Source organism: Giraffa tippelskirchi, chromosome 4, assembly GCF_054371585.1.
Source record: "Giraffa tippelskirchi isolate mGirTip1 chromosome 4, T2T-mGirTip1v1.2.pri, whole genome shotgun sequence".
In the NCBI taxonomy this organism is placed as follows: domain Eukaryota; kingdom Metazoa; phylum Chordata; class Mammalia; order Artiodactyla; family Giraffidae; genus Giraffa; species Giraffa tippelskirchi.
Genome location: NC_137278.1, coordinates 54,886,815 through 54,904,829, shown reverse-complemented (window position 1 = coordinate 54,904,829; position 18,015 = coordinate 54,886,815). Strand labels below are relative to the sequence as shown.

General features: G+C 44.1%; 1 protein-coding gene and 1 non-coding gene across 16 annotated transcripts in view; one reads left to right on the top strand and one right to left on the bottom strand.

The window, feature by feature from the left end:
* Nucleotides 1-18,015, top strand: part of REEP1 (receptor accessory protein 1) — a 127,425-nt gene that overhangs the window by 11,509 nt on the left and 97,901 nt on the right. The gene's annotated exons all lie outside the window — the stretch shown is intronic.
* TRNAG-GCC (transfer RNA glycine (anticodon GCC)) lies at nt 10,313-10,384 on the bottom strand. Its single transcript has one exon. It is a non-coding gene; the product is annotated as a tRNA-Gly (tRNA).

Here is an 18,015-nt window from a genome sequence, read left to right as displayed (position 1 = left end):
TTAGTGGGGAACTAAGATCCCACTTGCCATGGAACAACTAAGCCTGTATGTTGCAACTACTGAGCCCACAACAACTGAGCCTGCACACTCTGAAGCTCGTGTTCCACAACTAGAGAGTCCATGCCCCACAGTGAAAGATCCCACATGATCCCACATGATACTGTCATATGGGATCTTTCCTTGTGGCTTGCAGACTTTCTAGTTGTGCCACCGGGGCTTAACTGCTCCACCTCATTGGGGTCTTAATTCCCCGACCAGGGATCAAACCTGTGTCCCTTGCCTTGCAAGGTGAATTCTTAACCACTGGACCATCAGGGAAGCCCCCTGCAAAACTTTTCATCAGCTGGTCTCAGAAGCCCCAGGACAATATTTCAGCTGCATTCTATTGGCCAAACAAGTCGCTAAGGCCATCCTAGATTTGAAGAGAGGGAATTTAGACTCTCCCTCTCTATGGGACAGGGAGAAGTAATTTGCAGCCATCTTTAATATAGCATCCTGGAGGACTAGCCTAATTTGGTTTTAATATCTCAGTAGAGAAAAGAGGGGCCTTGAGTCTGTGGGGGTAATAAGTCAGAGCTGAACGTTGCATACAGCTCAGACTTGAAGGGCATTTTGCAGCCTAGTCCTGAGTGAAAACATAGACCCACTGGCACAGGGAGATGGCAGTGAAGTTTGTCTGTCTTGCCCAGGGTTCTTGGTGGGGGGAAACTCTCCCTTGGGAATTTGAAACCTTCTATGGCCCTGTTTTTATATGGATTTGGGGTTTAAACAAACACATTCTGCATGGTCTCTGTACCCTTAGCTGAGAGATTAATGTAAACATTGGTCCTGGGACAGCATTACTCGTGCAGCATCTGACAGAAATTAATCCACCCTCTTCCCTGGTGGCTCAGATGGTAAAGAATCTGTCTGCAATGTGGGAGAATGGGGTTCTATCCCTGGGTTGGGAAGAACCCCTGGAGAAGGAAATGGCAGCTCACTCCAGTATTCTTGCCTGGAGAATTCCATAGACAGGGGAGCCTGGCAGGCTACAGTCCATGGGGTCGCAAAGAGCTGGACACAATCGAGCACAAGAACAATGGAAACAAAATTCAGCCCACCAAACTGCTGGTTCTGCCGCCGCTAAGCTGAGGGGAGTTAATAATAGCCTAAAAAGGGACTTCCCTGTCAGTCCAGTGGTTAAGACTTCACCTTCCAATGCAGGGGGTGTGGATTCCATACCTGTTTGGGGAACTAAGATCCCACATGTCTCAGGGCAAAAAAAACCAAAACATAAAACAGAAGCAGTGTTGTAACATTCAATAAAGACTTTTAAAATGGTCTACATAAAAAAAAAAAAAAAAAAAAAAAAAAAAAAAAACTAAAAAAAGAATAGCCTAAAGAAAGAACACTCTGATGTTCTTACTTTGTGCCTATTTCCAGATTCTCCTTGATTTGTAAAAATTAATTATTGAGTCAGTAGAAAAGATTACAAAGAAGTGGTTAGGATATACAGTAATGGATAACAAATGAATGCTCCTTTACTCACCAACCGGGGCTTCCCTGGTGGCTCAGATGGTAAAGCATCTGCCTACAATGCGAGAGACCTGGGTTAGATCCCTGGGTTCCATCCCTGGGTTGGGAAGATCCCCTGGAGAAGGAAATGGCAACCCACTCCAGTACTCTTGCTTGGAAAATCCCATGGACAGAGGAGCGTGGTAGCTTACACATAGTCCATGGGGTCTCAAAGAGTCGGACACGACTGAGTGACTTCACTTTTTTTTTTACTCACCAACCAGTTTAAGAAATAGAAAATTACCTTCACTGTATCAATGTATCACTGTTTACAGACATTTGGGGTCTTCCTAGATTTTTGTTTTTCTCTTTTGCTTGTGAAAAGAAAGGATTTCTGTAGTGAACATTCTTGTGTGTGTTTCCTGGTGCACCGGTGCAAATTTCTTTAAGAATGGAATGGCTGACTCATAGGATATATGTATCTTTCACTAGGCCAAATAACATAAATTAAGTTTCCTAGATGTATGGGTCTCTTTCTGGGCTTTTTATCCTATTTCATTAATCAACTTGTCTGACCCTGCACCAGGATCACACTGTCTTCGATACCATAACTTTTATGAAAATTCTTGGTATCTGGCCTGGCAAGTCTCCACATTTTTTCTTTATAAATTGCTATCTGAAATGGTTTTTCTCCAGTGAAATATATAATTTCAGTTGTGCCATATCTTTACTATCTCTTGCTATTGTCACACTTGGGAATTTTTGCCAGTCTGGTGGGTACAGAATGGAATCTCATTATAGGTTTTAATTTGCATTTCCCTGAATACTAATGAGGTTGAACATCTTTTCATATGTTTATTGCCCATTCATTTCTCTTTTCTGTGAAGAGCCTGTTTAAGTCTTGCCGGTTTTTCTCTTATCCTTATCCGACTGATTTGTAGGAGTTCTTTAAATATTTTAGATGTTAATCCTCTGTCACTATGCATTACATGTGTTTTCTCCCAGTTTCTGGTTTATTTTTTCATTTTCTTCGTGGTGTGTTTTGATAAGCAGAAGTTCTTAATATGAGTGCAATGGATTTAGCAATTTTTTTCATTTACAATTTATACTTTTTGTGTCCTAGGAAAACCTTACTTACCTGAAATCGTGAAGCTATTCTCCTTTATTGTTCCTAGTGAGCAGTTTAATAGTTTTGTCATTCACATTAATTTCTTAATCCATTTTGAGATGATTTTGGTATATGATGTGGAATAGGACTACAGAGTTTTTTTTCTATAAAGAAAACCAATTGTCGTAGCACCGTTTATTATAAAGTGTGTCCTGTCTCTTTACATCTGTGATTTCCAGCCTGTCATAAAGTAAGTTTCCATGATGTGTAAGTCTATTCTGGGCTCTTTATTCTGTTCCTTTGAACAGTTTGTCTGGCCCTGTACCAATACCACTGTTTTCATTACCATAATTTTATGAAAATTCTTGGAATCTGTCCTGGCAAGTCCCCCCCACCTTCAAAAGTGCCTTAGCCCTTTCTCTTCCATATACGTGTTTTGAATTATCTTAAAATTATATGTTACAACACAGATGCATACACACAGAGACATACACATACTCACTCAAAAATCTTTTGGGGGTTTGATTGTAGTAACATTGATGTTCTTGAGGTATTGAGTGTTCCAATCCATAAATATAGTCTCTATCTATGTTTATGGTCTTTAGTGATTTTCAATATAATTTTACAATTTTTAATGTAAATATCTTATGTATCATTTTTTAGATCTATTCCCAGTTACTTGATGTTTTTTGATACCTGTGTATTTGGTATCTTATTAAAATTTTCACCTTCCAGTTGTTTGTTAGAATGCATCCTTGTCAAACTATAGATTCTTTTGGGCTTTCCAGATAGAGTCATGCCATCTGAGAAGAGCACAGTGTTGTGTCTTTCCAGTAATTATCCCTTTTTTCCCTACCCCTGACTATACTGGTTAAGATCTCTAGTGTAAGATAAAAAACAGTGATGAAAGCAACCTTCTTGTCTTGTTCCTGATTTAAAAAGGAATGCTTCAACCTTTTCCCATAAAGTATTGTGCTTGCCACAGGGTTTTCAGAAAACTTTAAACAGTAAAGAAAACTTTAAAGAAACTTTTAAAGAAAACTTTAAATAAACTTTAAATGGTAAAGAAAACTTTATCATTGTAAGTTTTGTTTTCATCCTAGTTTGCTGAGAGTTTTTTTAATGAATGATATGGTATTTTATCTGATGCTTCCTTGTACATGATATGATTTTTTTGGCCTTTAACTTGTTAAGTGGCAAATTGTATTAATTAGTTTTATCTTTAATCAATTTTACCTTCTTGGATAAAGGCAATTTGGTCATGAAGTTATTTTTCTTTTTTGTTGTTAGAACAACCTGAGTTTCAATTTATTAATATTTAGTTTTTCTTTTTAAAATTGTATTTGTGAGTAGTGTTAGCCGTGTTATCTTGTCTGGTTTGGTTAAAAAGATTATGCTAGCCTTATAAACCAAGTGGAGGGCGGATATATCCTCCTTTTTATACTCTGGAATAATTTGTGTAAGATTGGATTTCTTTCTGTGTGTAAAATAAGTGACCTTACCAGTAAAATTATCAGGGCCAGGTGTATTATTCTATGGGAAAAACTTAACATACTTAACATACTTAACATACCTGTTTGATTTTAGATTTCCTCTATTTTCTTGAGTCAGTGTCAGTTTAGAGTTCATTCATTTTACTAATTTTTCAAATTTATTGATAGTTAACAACATTGCTTCTGTCCCCCACTCCTTTCTTCCTATTTTTTTTTTTTAGCAATATTTATGATTGAAATTAATGTCACTACTTCAATAAGCAAATTACCCCATTGGGGGAAAAAAAGGAAATTTAAAAAAATTAAAAAAAAAATCTAGCTCTCATTAGATATATGGTAGGTGTTCTTACTCTGTCTTCCATATCTCTTCATTTCTTATTTCTGATTCCTCTTTTGTCTTTACTACTTAAAAAAAATTATTTGTTTGGCTGCATTGGGTCTTAGTTGCTGATCTTCCTTGTGTCATGAGAAATCTTTTCTTGTGGCCCATGGGCTTCAATAGATGTGGCACATGGGCTTAGTTGCTCTACAGCATGTAGGATCTTAGTTCCCCTACCAGGGATTGAATTCTATGTCCCCTGCATTGCAAGGTGGATTCTTAACTACTGGACCACCAGGGAAGTCCCTCTGCTGCTTTATGAATAATTTTCTCCATGGCTGTCTCTAATTAGCTGCTTATTTCTGTTTGGTCATACTTTATGGCCTCTGTTCCCTCCACATATTTTAAGATTTTTTTAAAAATTTTATTTAATTATTTATTTTTGGCTGTGCTGAGTCTTGGTTGCTATGCGGGCTTTTTTCTAGTTGGGCTGAGTGGGGGCTATTTTCTAGTTTCGGTGTGTGGGCTTCTCATCGTTGTGGCTTCTCTTGTTGTGGAGCACAGGCTCTAGGGTGCACAGTCTTCAGTAGTTGCAGTGCATGGGCTCAGTATTTGTGGCTTCCGAGTTCTAGAGCACAGGCTCGATAGTTGTGGCACATGGGCTTAGTTGCTCTGCCGCATGCTGGATCACACCCAGGTCTCCTGCTTTGGCAGGCAGATTCTTTGCCACTGAGCCACCAGGAAAGCCCCCTTCCACATATTTTAAATTCATGGATCTTTTATCCATGCATTATTTGTAATGTCACACATGAATCATTTAGAAACTATTGACTCACCAAGTTAAATGCAGATCTTCTAAATGTTGACAAATATACAATATCAAAAAATCACTTTCATTAATGTCACCATCAGTCTCATCAGAAAAGTCTTTTAAGTGTTTTAGGACACTGTCAAGTTATGATAGGAGAGAAAAATTTTCAAAAATTCTAGTCCTTGCTTGAAATATCAAATTTTATCATTGACAACAAACCTTATTTGTTTTTCTTAAAGAAATGGACTCATTTCCTAAAACATGCTTGCCAGATGAATAACCATGGTTTGTTAGTCAATCAAGTAGCCATAGTGTTCCCTGAAAAATAGTGGATAATCAGCACATAACGCAATGACCCAAGGGCTTTTCCTCATGACAGTCATCATACATTGGTATGCAACAGTGCTTAATGCATACTTCCCATTTCATGACAAAATATTAAAAACAACTGTACTCCAAGGTCAAGATTTAATAAAATTGATGATTTCTGCTTCATCATCAATGACATTCTTAAATGAAACAGGCATTTTTTTTTCCCTACTGGGTCACGGTGAGGAATACAATGACTACTGCTAAGGTTTAGTGCCATTGCCTTGATTCATGCAAAGGCAGTGGTTTTACCCTCTACTGATTTTGCACCATCAGTGCAAATGCAACACAGTGAAAAAGGCAGATGTCTTCGTATTATTATTAAAATTGCTTTGACCTCATGAACCCTCTGACAGGGTCCCAGAAACCGCTGGAAATGGTTTGGGGGTCTCTCAGAAGTTTGTGGAGCCTGCTTGAGAACCATTCACTGTTCTATACAATCAACAATCATTTCCATACTTAAGAAAATCAACTGTCACTCCATGGCTTCATCCAACATGTGGTCCATACTCAAATTAACCCCAGTTTTTAAGAAACTCTTTATTTTTTTCTTGTTTCTATTTGGATCCAGTTAAAGCTCACATATGTAATCTGGCTATTGCATTTTTGACTAACATAGAACAGTCACCCCGTGCATGCATGTTAAGTAACTTCAGTTGTGTCCAACTCTTTGTGACACTGTGGACTGTAGCCTGCCAGGCTCCTCTGTCCTTGGGATTCTCCAGGCAAGAATATTGGAGTGGGTTGCCATGCCCTTCTCCAGGGGTTTTCCTGACCCAGGGATTGAACTCGTGTCTCTTATATTTCCTGCATTGTCAGGTGGGTTCTTTACCACTGGCGCCACCTGGAAGTCCCAGCAGTCCCCCCACTACCTCCCAACTTTATGGAGACTCTGTGATATAGATGTTCTGAACTTGTCAGACTTGTCCTCATGGTTAGACTCAAGTCAAACATTGTATAGATGGTGAGATGCACTTCCCACTACCTTCTGTCAAGCGGACAGAATGTCAGGCTGTCCCTTGATTGATTATACCAAATTTGTTGTCGTTGTTGTTGAGTCGCAAAGTCATGTCCAACTCTTTGTAACCCCATAGACTGTAGCCAACCAGGCTCTGTCCGTGGGATTTCTTAGGCCAGAACACTGGAGTGGGTTGCCATTTCCTCCTCCAGGGGATCTTCCCAATCCAAGAATCGAATGCACATCTCCTGCACTGACAGGTGGATTCTTTACCACTGAGCCACCAAGGAAGCCCACCAAACTTGACCACTTGGTAAAAAAAAAATTTGCAGTTTCTTTAAATTCAGAATTTTTAGTTGTTTTCAAGGGAGGGTAATATCCAAATACTGTGTCTGATACTATTGGAAATAATGATATCCTCTTGAGTGTTCATTTTTGAGGTTCAGAGGTATAGCAGTTAGAATTCTTTTGGTTCCAAGAAAAAAAAAATACAACTCATGCTGGCTCACATAACTTAAAAGTCTAGGGTGGGGCTGACTTCAGATCAGGCTTGATCCAGCAGCCCAGGGTCAGCACCAGAGTGGGAGGTTCTCTTGGTCTCTCCCCTGCACTGATGTTAAGGCTGGTTCTCCTTGTGGACACATGGTGATTGCCAGCAGCTTCTAGGGGGTTTGAGGTCCAGGAGGAAGAGGGCATCTCTGTGAGTATCTTCGTGTGACACAAGGAAGTGTCTTCCTCAGAAGCTCCTAGCAAGCATCTCACTCTCCCGATTTTGGTCACACACCTGTCTGGTTAGATAGCATCACTGTCTCAATGGGCATGAGTTTGAGCAAACTCCAGGAGTTTGGGAGATAGTGGAGGACAGGGAAGCCTGTCATGCTGCAGTCCATGGGATCACAAAGAGTAAGACTCAGCCGAGCAACTGAACAAGCCCAGGTGCTGTCTTTCCTGGCTTGGCTGGCTCAGCCCTGCCTGCTTGCTCACCTCACCTGCGCTTGCCTCATCTCAGGAGAGGCAGCCTACAAACTCTGAGGTCAGCTCAGCCCTGCAGTCTCCTCTCCTCCTGGGTGTGACTGAGGCTCAGCAATGCCCTGGGGGCAGCTCTTGGAGCTTAATGAGGCTCTGGGCAAGCAAGTACTTTCCCTGCAGGACGTGGTGCCAGCTGGGGGCAGGGTGAGGTCAGCGGTGGTTGCGGCAGCCCTGTCACTGGGATGCAAGCTGTGTGGCTGGGTGAAGTCACTTGGAGTGGGAGCTCTGATCCTGGGAAGACAGTTTGGAGGCAGCTTTCCAGGTAGATGGACCATCCCACTCACTATGGGGCAGTCCTTCCTTTACCCCATGGTGTGTACACGCATGCTCAGTCACTCAGCTCAGTCATTGTGTCTGACTCTTTGAGACCCCACGGACTGTAGCCCACCCATCTATATGAGACTCTGTCCATGGGATTCTCCAGGCAAGAATACTAGAGTGGGTTGCTGTGCCCTCCTCCAGGGAATCTTCCCGACCCAGGGATTGAACCTGCTTCTCCTGCATTGGCAGGTGGGTTCTTTACCACTGAGCCACCAGGGAAGCCCCTCTCGTTGGATACAGAGTCACAAACATGGTGGCTTCCAGGCTGAGACCAGCTCACCTGTGCTTATTTGCCTTGTGCTATTTGAAATTTGAGTCATTCACCACATCTAAAATTGAGAGCTGTGGCACCCACATCCAGATTTCTGTCTTCTCTGGGAGACTTGGGCAATCGAGGCCCCCAAGGTGATTTGAGCAGGGCAGCATCAGCTGAGCTGAGCAGTGGCTGCCCCTGGGGCATGTGTCCCTGGGTCTACTTAGCCCCAACTGGTCTGGCTACTGAAGGCTGCTGGAGATTACCACTGTGCATCGTACACCTGGTCATTTCCCTCACCAGCCTGATGCAGTATTTCCAGAGCAACCTGGGCAGGTGGGCATTAGTATCCCTGTTTTACCAGCGAGGTAACCAAAGCCCAAACTGATTTCAAAATTTGATGTAGGAAAATAGTCATGGCCCAATTCATTCGTGGCTCAGCTATTTAACAGTTCTGTGAGCTTGGGTGAGTCACTTTGCCTGCCTGGGTCCCAGTCTCCCCATTCATAAAATGAAGGGAGGGGTAGCTAAATGCTTACAGGGTCCTACGACATATGTCACCTGATTAGTCATTGACTGTGTGCTGCTTGGTTCTGGAGGGACACAGATCTGTGCCTTGGTCCCCAGACCTAAAGGCAAAACTTGGGTCCAACCCGCCTGCCAATGCAGGAAATATAAGAGATGCACGTTTCGATCCCTGGGTTGGGAAGTTCCCCTAAAGAAGAGAATGACAACTCACTCTAGTATTCTTGCCTAGAGAATTCCATGAACAGAGGAGCCTGTTCGGCTACAGTCCATAGGGTTGCAAAGAGTTAGACATGACTGAAGCGACTTAGCACAGCACAACCATGATACAAGTAAGTACTTTAAAAAATATATTTATTTATTTATTTGGCTGTACCAGGTCTTAGTTGTAGCATGAGGATCTCCGATCTTTGTTGCAGCAAACAGGATCTTTTAGTTTTTGTTTTTGTTTTTTTTTAGTTATAGCATGCAAAATCTTTAGTTGTGGCATGCAGGATCTTTAGCCTTCGAACTCTTAGTCACTCTTGGTTATAGCATATGGAATCTAATTCCCTGACCAGAGATCGAACCCAGGTCCCCTGCATTGGGAGCGTGGAGTCTTAACCACTGGACCACCAGGGAAGTCTGCAAATGAGTACTTTTATTGGCATGTTTGTACTCAGTGTAAGATGTTGCATGGGCAGCTGTGCTTGTATTGTTTCACTTTATCCTGACAATAGTCCGATGGGATAGGTATGTAGTATTATTTCTGTCTTACAGATGAGCAAGCAGTCTGAGGCTTAGAAGGTTAAGGAGTCTGCCCAGTTCTTAATGGTTATCCATTGGCTCTGATTTTACAGCCTTTGTTTGTCTTTGTTTGGATGTTGCAGCATTCTTTGTGTCCAGAAAGGATCATCAATAGTGGAAGGAAGTGAGAGCAAGGATCCAGCACTTCTGCAGGTAGTCAGACTCACGGAGATCCCAGAGCCCTGTGGGCTGGGCTGGTTGGTCCTCAGAGGTGGTGTGAAAGAGGAGCAAATGGTCTTCCAGGTGCAGCTTGGATTCCCTTCTGCCGGGAGGCAGGCACGTGCCAGGCTAAGGTGTGGGGGTGAAATGTGCCAGCTGTGTTTGAACGACCAGACTGACTCAAGTTGAGAATTCATGTTGGGATGTCTGGGGAGTTCAGGTGGGGAAGGTAGATTTGAGGTCAAAGTACAGGACTTTGCTTTTAGACAGAAGTGAGCCAGTGAAGGTTTTTAGAAAGTGGAAGTTATGTGAAAACAGTTCTATTGATGTCAAGTTTGAAGCAACAGGGTTGAACCAGAGTCTTGGCAGTAGGAATGGAGAGAGGGGACTGAACTGGTAAATCAACATAACAGAAATAATTGGCAGAACCTTGAACCCCACATGTGTATAATCAGAAGGAATTTTGGAAGTCATCTAGAGCTTTAACTTGTCCTGGGATGGGGACTCCTCCTTTGGTGGCATCCATCACGGTAGTACATTGAGTCACTTTTTTTCTAATATTTATTTGGCTGTGCCAGATCTTAGTTGCAGCACATGAGATCTTCATTCTTCCTTGTGGTGTGTGGGATCTTTAGTTGTAGCATGTGAACTCTTAGTAACTTTTAAGTTACAGCATGTGGGATCTACTTCCCTGACCAGGGATCGAACCCAGGCCCCTGCATTGGCAGTGCAGAGTCTTAGCCACTGGACCACCAGGGAAGTCCTTTGAGTCACTTCTCATACAAGATAATGGAACAGTTGCTTATGTGACTGTTAGTTTCTTGAACCAGCACGTAAGGATGAGAGTTACTCAGTATCTGTGCTGATGTGTATAGTGTCTCCCCAAAGTTCGTGTCTACCCGAGACCTCACATACATAAGACACAAAGATGCGTGCATCATGTCTGACTCTTTGTGACCCTGTGGATTGTAGCTCGCCAGGCTCCTCTGTCCATGGAATTCTCCAGGCAAGAATACTCGAGGAATGGGTGGCCATTTCCCTCTCCAGGGGATCTTCCCCACTCAGGGATTGAACCCACGCCTCCTGCATCTCCTGCATTGCAGACAGATTCTTTACCGCTGAGCCACCAGGGAAACCCACCCGAGACCTCAGAATGTGACTTTATTTGGGAATAGAGTCTTTGCAAATGTAGTCAAGTTAAGATGAGTCCGCACTGGATTAGGGTTGGCTCTAATCCAGTGACTGGTGTCCTTATAAGAAGGAAATTTGGACACAGACTGAAACATGCAGGGGGAGAATACCATGTGACAGTTGAGGCATTTTACAGAGATGCCTCTGCAGTCCAAGGAACACCAAGGATTCCTGGCAACTGCCAGAAACTAGGAAAAGACAAGGAAGGATTCTCCCTTTAAGCCTTTGGAGGGAGCGTGGCCCTGCCGATACCTTGGTTTCAGACGTCTCCCCTCTGGAACTGAGAGAAGAAATTTCTGTTATTTTAAGCCATCAAGTTTATGGAAATTTCTTATATCAAGTTTATGGGAATTTGTACTCATAACCTTGCAAAACCCACAGTCCCCTGCTGGTCTCCCTGTTTTAAGAAGAAACAGGGCTGCCTGGCATGATTGTCCTCAGAAGACCTGTTCAGGGTCCAGGTACTTGTTCTCTCTCCTTTCCAGTGCTCCTTTGTGTCCTCAGTTGCTCTGACATGTCCAAGTCTTTGTGACCCCATAGACTGTAGCCCACCAGGCTCCTCTGTCCATGGGATTTCCCATGCAAAAATACTGGAGCAAGTTGCTATTTCCTCCTCCAGTGGATCTTCCCGACCCAGAGATCGAATCTGTGTTTCCTACATTGACAGGTGAATTCTTTACCACTGAGCCACCTGGTGCTCACAGTCATTCCGTTATCCAGTCTAGAATTTTGCAGTTGTTCAGGGCCCTTATAATGTACTTCTAAAGGACCATATTCACTGTTCCCTGTGACCGTCCCTACATATGTCATGTACTTTCCATGCTTTAACTTGAGTCCCTGCTACCCTATTCCTGAAGGCCACATCCCCACCTCACCAAGCTGTATCCCACCCATCTTTAACATCTGCTCTTTCTTCCTGGCCACTCTAGACTAAGGTGGATTCCATGTCCTGCACCCTCAAAGCACACTCTGCTTGCCAGAACCAGTCATTGGGCAATATTCTTCCCAGCCATCTTGAGACATATCACATGTTTTCTTATTTCTTAACTCATATTTTTTTACTTTGCCAATATTGATGGCTTTTTGGTTGGGCTTAGGTCTCAGTCCTTGAAGGTAGACAGTCTGTCTTTTGATCCTTTTTCTGCTCTATACACTTTATACATTGTTAGTATTCAACATGCATGTAGTGGAGTTTCTAAACAATGGTAGGTGATAATTTTCTTTGCCTGGGAAAGATGAAAAAACAAGAAAGTTTGACTCAAAGGAAAGTCTTCTTGACGTTTAGGGTGGAAATCATACTCTGGCTCCAAGAAGGTGATGGTATGTCTGTATATATCTTTGGAGTACAAACTCTTTATCCTTCTCCCATTTTTTAAAAATGTATTTACTTTTCACTGCACTGGGTCTTGGTTGCTGCACATGGGGTTTCTTTAGTGGTGGTGAGTGAGGGCTATTCTCTAGTTGCGGTGCATGGGCTTCTCTTGTTACAGAGCATCAGTTTGTGAGTTCGGGCCAAGTAGTTGTGCACAGGCTAAGTTGCCCTGTAGCATGTGGAATCCTTCTGGACCAGGGATTGAACTTGTGTCCCTTGCACTGGCAGGTGGATGCTCAACCACTAGACCACCAGGGAAGTCTATCCCCGTTTAGCCAAAAAGCAACCACCAGGCATTGAACATCTTCCGTGTGCCTGCTTCTATGATGGGCTTGAGGAGGTAGTGGTAGATAAGACAGAAATGACCTTTCTCCTCCATGAGTGTTTAGTTTTGTGGGAAATATTGACCAAGAGGAAATGAACAGTTCTTGACTTGCTGCTTTATAGCTTTTCATTCAGGTGACAGGGTAGAGACAGGACTGGGGAATCAATCCTGGCAGCCAGGTTTGTGCTGGATGACCACTTGACTCAAGACTGAACCAATGCTATTTTCCCTCTCTTAGCAACAGAGAAGTGAGATTCAGAGGTAGCCACTTGCCATGGACTGAATTGTGTTTTCCTCTATTTATATAGGGGCTTCCTAGGTGATTCAAGGGTAAAGAACCTGCCTGCCAATGCAGGAGATGCAGATTCGATCCCTGGGTCAGGAAGATCCCCTGGAGGAGGGATGGCAATCCACTGCAGTATTCTTGCCTGGGAAATCCCACAAACCAGCGGAGCCTAGTGGGTTATAGCCCATGGGATCACAAAGGAGTCAGACACGACTGAGCATGCAGGCATGAATTTATATATTGAAGCCCTAACGACCAATGAGAAGGTATTATATTTGGAGGTGGGACCTTTGGGAAGTAATTAGATTTATTTATTTATTAATAATTTTATTTATTTAGTGTTGGCTGTGCTGGGTCTTCTTACTGTACACGCGTTTCTCTAGTTTCGGTATCAGGGCTTCTCACTGTGGCAGCTTCTCTTGTTACTGAGCTTGGGCTGTAGGGGGTGTGGGCTTCAGTAGTTGTGGCTCCCAGACTCTAGAGCACAGGCTCAATAGTTGTGGCACATGAGCTCAGTTGCTCCACGTCATCTGGGATTTTCCTGGACCAGAGATTGAACCTGCATCTCCTGTATTGGCAGGTGGATTCTTTACCACTGAGCCACCAAGGAAGCCTGGTAATTAGGTTCAGGTGAGGTCACAGGGATGACACCCCCATGATGGGATTAGTGCTGTTGTAAGAGGCACCAGAGAGCTCTCCCATCACCCCTTGTCTCTGTGATAGGAGGACACAGAGAGAAAGTTAGCCATCTGTCAGTCCGCTCCGGATCCCAGCCATGCCAGTACTCTCATCTTGGACTTTGAGCCTCCAGAACTGTGGGAGAATAAATTTCTGTGATTTAAGCCCTCAGTCTGTAGTACGTCGTTACGGTAGCCTGAGCTAAAACACTAATTATTCAAGAGGCAGGAGCCGTAATAAGTAAGCATGAGGAGGTGTGCAGGCTGTGTTCTGCCACAAAGAACGTGTGCAAGGTGGGTTAGCAGAGAAGGAAGAGTGACAGAGATAATCAGAGAGCACAGAGGTGTCAGAAACCCTGCCTGCTTTCCTAGGCTCTCCAGTCCCCGGTTCCAGATGCTCCCAGAGCCCAGCTGCCCTGGGGTTCTGACGTTACCCCAGTGCCCTTCCCACAGATTCCCTTTGTTGCTTACGCCAGCTTGGTCAGTTTCTGTTACTTACAACCAAATGACTCTCTTCCAAGACCCTCCCATTTTACAGAGGAGGACAATAAGAGCCCAGAGGCTGACTAGTCCAGGGCTCCATTAGCGAGTGAAAGAGTCTGGGCTGCAGTTCTGGTCCTCAGACCAGCTGTTTGCAGTCCTGCCCTTCCGGGCTAGCAGGGTGAACTTGTTAAGCAGACCTGGGAGGCTCTGAGACCCCGAGGAGAAATGCTGTTATTCTCTCACTGCCAGCAGTTTGAAACATGATCTGTGTTGGGTCATCCTTGAAAGTGCCTTCCTAACATCACATGTGTTTCCCCCCCCTTTTCTGTAATCCTGTCCAGTTGAGCAGCAGGGCTGTCACCACTCGCGTTTTTTTTTTTTTTTTCTGGCCTTTGAGTCTTGCATCTAAAAGATTCTTCGCAGCGTGCACTTGGCTGACAACAAAGGTCTCCTCAGTCCTTCCTACCTTCTCTGCATTTGTCTGCCTTTGGTTCTCGTAATCAGATACACGTTTCTATCAAGAACAGGTGATTTTCTCCGAGCTATATGATAGGGAACACCTGACGCCCATACCCCATTTGGTTTCTATATTTATGTTAAGCTATGTTTTAAAAATGAGCTCATCATTAGTTGGAAGACATGTAAAAATAGAAAGGAAAAAATATTACTGTTTCCATCTTCCCACAAGGACTGCTTATAACATCATAGAGAATCTTTCTGGTCCTTTTCTGCTTGTGAAGTTAATTTATAAAAATATGCAGTTGTACTTATACATAGTAACAATTTTGTATTCTACTTTTCACCTGAAGATAATGCTATAAACAGTTTTGTGCTGTTTCAGACGTTTTGTAAATATCACTTTTAAGGGCTGTTATCCATTCTAGTAAGTTGAGCACAGTTAAGTGTATAGTAAATCCTTTTTGGCACGTGCTAAGTCACTTCCAGTTGTGTCTGACTCTTTCCAACCCCATGGACTGTAGCTTACCAGGCTCCCCTGTCCATGGGATTCTCCAGGCAAGAATACTGAAGTGGGTCGCCGTGCCCTCCTCCAGGGGATCTTCCCCACCCAGGGATTGAACCTGCGTCTCCTGCATTGGCAAGTGTGTTCTTTACCACTGGCGCCACCAGGGGAGCATGAATGACAATAAATAAATATATGAATGTGAAAGGCATGCCCATGTGAGATGTCTCATTTGTTTCTGACTTTGTGCATGTGTGCGACTATAGGGAATGGTATTTGTTGGCCTTTGTTTTTCAGATGTTTTCCTTATGCTGATGGAATTAGGGATAAACAGGTGTGAGTCTTTGAAAAGCTTTTGATACGTGTCATCAAATGGCTTTCATACACACAGCACTGATTCCCCTGCTACCAGCAGGGTGAGTGGCCCTGTCAGAATTTCCTGTATGGTTCTCTGCCCTAGACTCTGAGAACAAATAGCTGTTTCTATTAGCGTTCTTTGAGGTCTATCCGAAGAACTCCCAGCTGCCCGCTTGTAGATCGCATGACCCCTTAGCAAGAGGGAGGGACATACATTTTGTTTTTTCATTTGATAAAGTTACAGTAACTGTTTGTCTCCAGCGTGTGGAAAACTGTTGCCAGTGTGATGCTGTAGATTGTTTTACACGAAAAGCCATCAGTCCATTTTTATTTTTTTTTTTTGATGAGTGGATAAAGACTACCTAACAATGTAAGACAATTGGAAGTATTTTATTATGATCACATTTTTTCAAGCAAAGGTGGGAAAATGGGAAACTAGATTATGTTTACTCAACTGTTTCTGTATATTCTGCATTTCAGGAAGAGAGGCCTAGTGTTTTTTTCATGAGGGTGGGTGGGAAGAGTCTCACAGAAGAGGTGGGACTTGATTTAGAGTAGGAGCAGGGCACAGATAGCATCATGAGGGCCATGTGAGAACTCCTGTGGTGTGCTGGGTTTGGCTGGATCGGCCAGACTGCACACCTGTATGTGTGTGTGTGTGCTTAGTCATATCCAACTCTTTTGTGACCCCCTGGACTGTAGCCCGCCAGGCTTCTCTGTCCATGGAATTTTCCAGGCAAGAATACTGGAGTGGGTTGCCATTCCCTCCTCCAGGGGACCTTCCCAACCCGGGGATTGAACGTGGGTCTCCCACATTGCAGGCAGATTCTTTACCATCTGAGCCACCAAGGAAGCCCGTCAACAAGGGCAGATGCCCTGTTTCCATGGAAGGAAATAGGACAGTGATCTTCAAAGTGTGCTCCAGGGCCAGCAGTAGCACTACCTGGGATCTTGCTAGAAAGGCAGGGTTGGGCTCTATGTTAGACCTACAGACTCAGACACTGTGGAGGTGGCCCAGCAATCTGTGCTTTAACAAACCTGCTGAGGAATTCTGATGTACCTCACATTTAAGAGCCCCTGAGATAGGGTAATAGGGCTTGAGGGGAAGTATATGATCCAAGAGGAAATACTGACAGGCTGTTGGAGATTGGAGGAGGAAGTGGAGGCTAGGGAGAGGGGTGGCGGGGCTGGTGTGGACACTGACCTTGCCCAATCTGTGCACCCAGGAGTGTAAGGAGTGTTCTGCCCAGGCAGTTTTGGCAGTGTCTCAGTAAAATTCTTTGGTTGCAAGTAACAGAGTCCCTTGGACTGCAAGTAGATCAATGCAGTCAATCCTAAAGGAAATCAGTCCTGAATATTTATTGGAAGCACTAATGCTAAAGCTGAAGCTCCAATACGTTGGCCACCTGATGTAAAGAACTGACTCATTGGAAAAGACCCTGATGCTGGGAAAGATTGAAGGCAGGAGGAGAAGGGGATGACAGAGGATGAGATAGTTGGATGGTATCACTGACTCGATGTACATGAATTTGAGCAAACTCCAGGAGATGGTGAAGGACAAGGAAGCCTGGTGTGCTACAGTCCATGGGGTCACAAAGAGTCGGATATGACTGAGTGACTGAACTGAATTGACCTGAACAGAGATGTGCTTCTGATCAGCTTCAGCAAGAGAGGACGTTTGTGGGAAGGCTGTTGGGGTGGCTCCTGGAATATGAGAGGACAGAGTCCACCTGGACTTCAGGAAGGACTGAAACCAGGAGCTGAGCATGGTGAGAACCCAGAGAGTACATCTCTAACTCACTGGGGAACAGTGATGAGCTTAAATCAGCTCTGCCCTTATTGGAGAAGGCAATGGCAACCCACTCCAGTACTCTTGCCTGGAAAATCCGATGGACGGAGGAGCCTGGTGGGCTGCAGTCCATGGGGTCGCTAAGAGTCGAACACGACTGAGTGACTTCACTTTCACTTTTCACTTTCATGCATTGGAGAAGGAAATGGTAACCCACTCCAGTGTTCTTGTCTTGAGAATCCCAGGGACGGGGGAGCCTGGTGGGCTGCAGTCTGTGGGGTTGCACAGAGTTGGACACGACTGAAATGACTTAGCAGCAGCAGCAGCAGCTCTGCCCTTATACAGCATGTCTATCTGTCTCTTAGCATGAAATATTGTCTTTGCTTCTCTGTACTCCTTTCTGTCTCTGCAGACATCCTTTTTTGCTTTGGTGAGCATTTGGCCAAACGTGGCCATTCCGTGTGTGTGTGTGTGAGCACTCAGTTGTGTCTGACTCTTTGCATCCCCATGGGCTGTAGCTTTCCAGGCTCCTCTATCCATGGAGTTCTCCAGGCAGAAATACTGGAGTGAGTTGCCATTTCCTTCTCCAAGGAATCTTCCCAACCCAGGGACTGAACCCGTGTATCTCCTGCTCCTCCTACATTGGCAGGTGGATTCTTTACCACTGTGCCTACAGTCCTCATATTCAGTAACATGCAGATCTCTCAGCTCTGATTCTAAATTCCTGGGGGAAAAATGTTGGAGAGGCCCAGCTGGGAGCCAATGGTGGCTGAATCAGCTTTGGCTGGAGGCAGAGTCCTCTGTTCGTGCCTGGGGGTGGGGGTGGGTGGTCCTTGTACGAGAGGTGAATGGGCAGCGTGACTGCCAGTGTCTGTTCCTCAGTGCAGTGTTTTCGTGGTTACTAGTGTGATCCACTAGTATGGGGAAATCGTTTTGTTTTCATTCATAA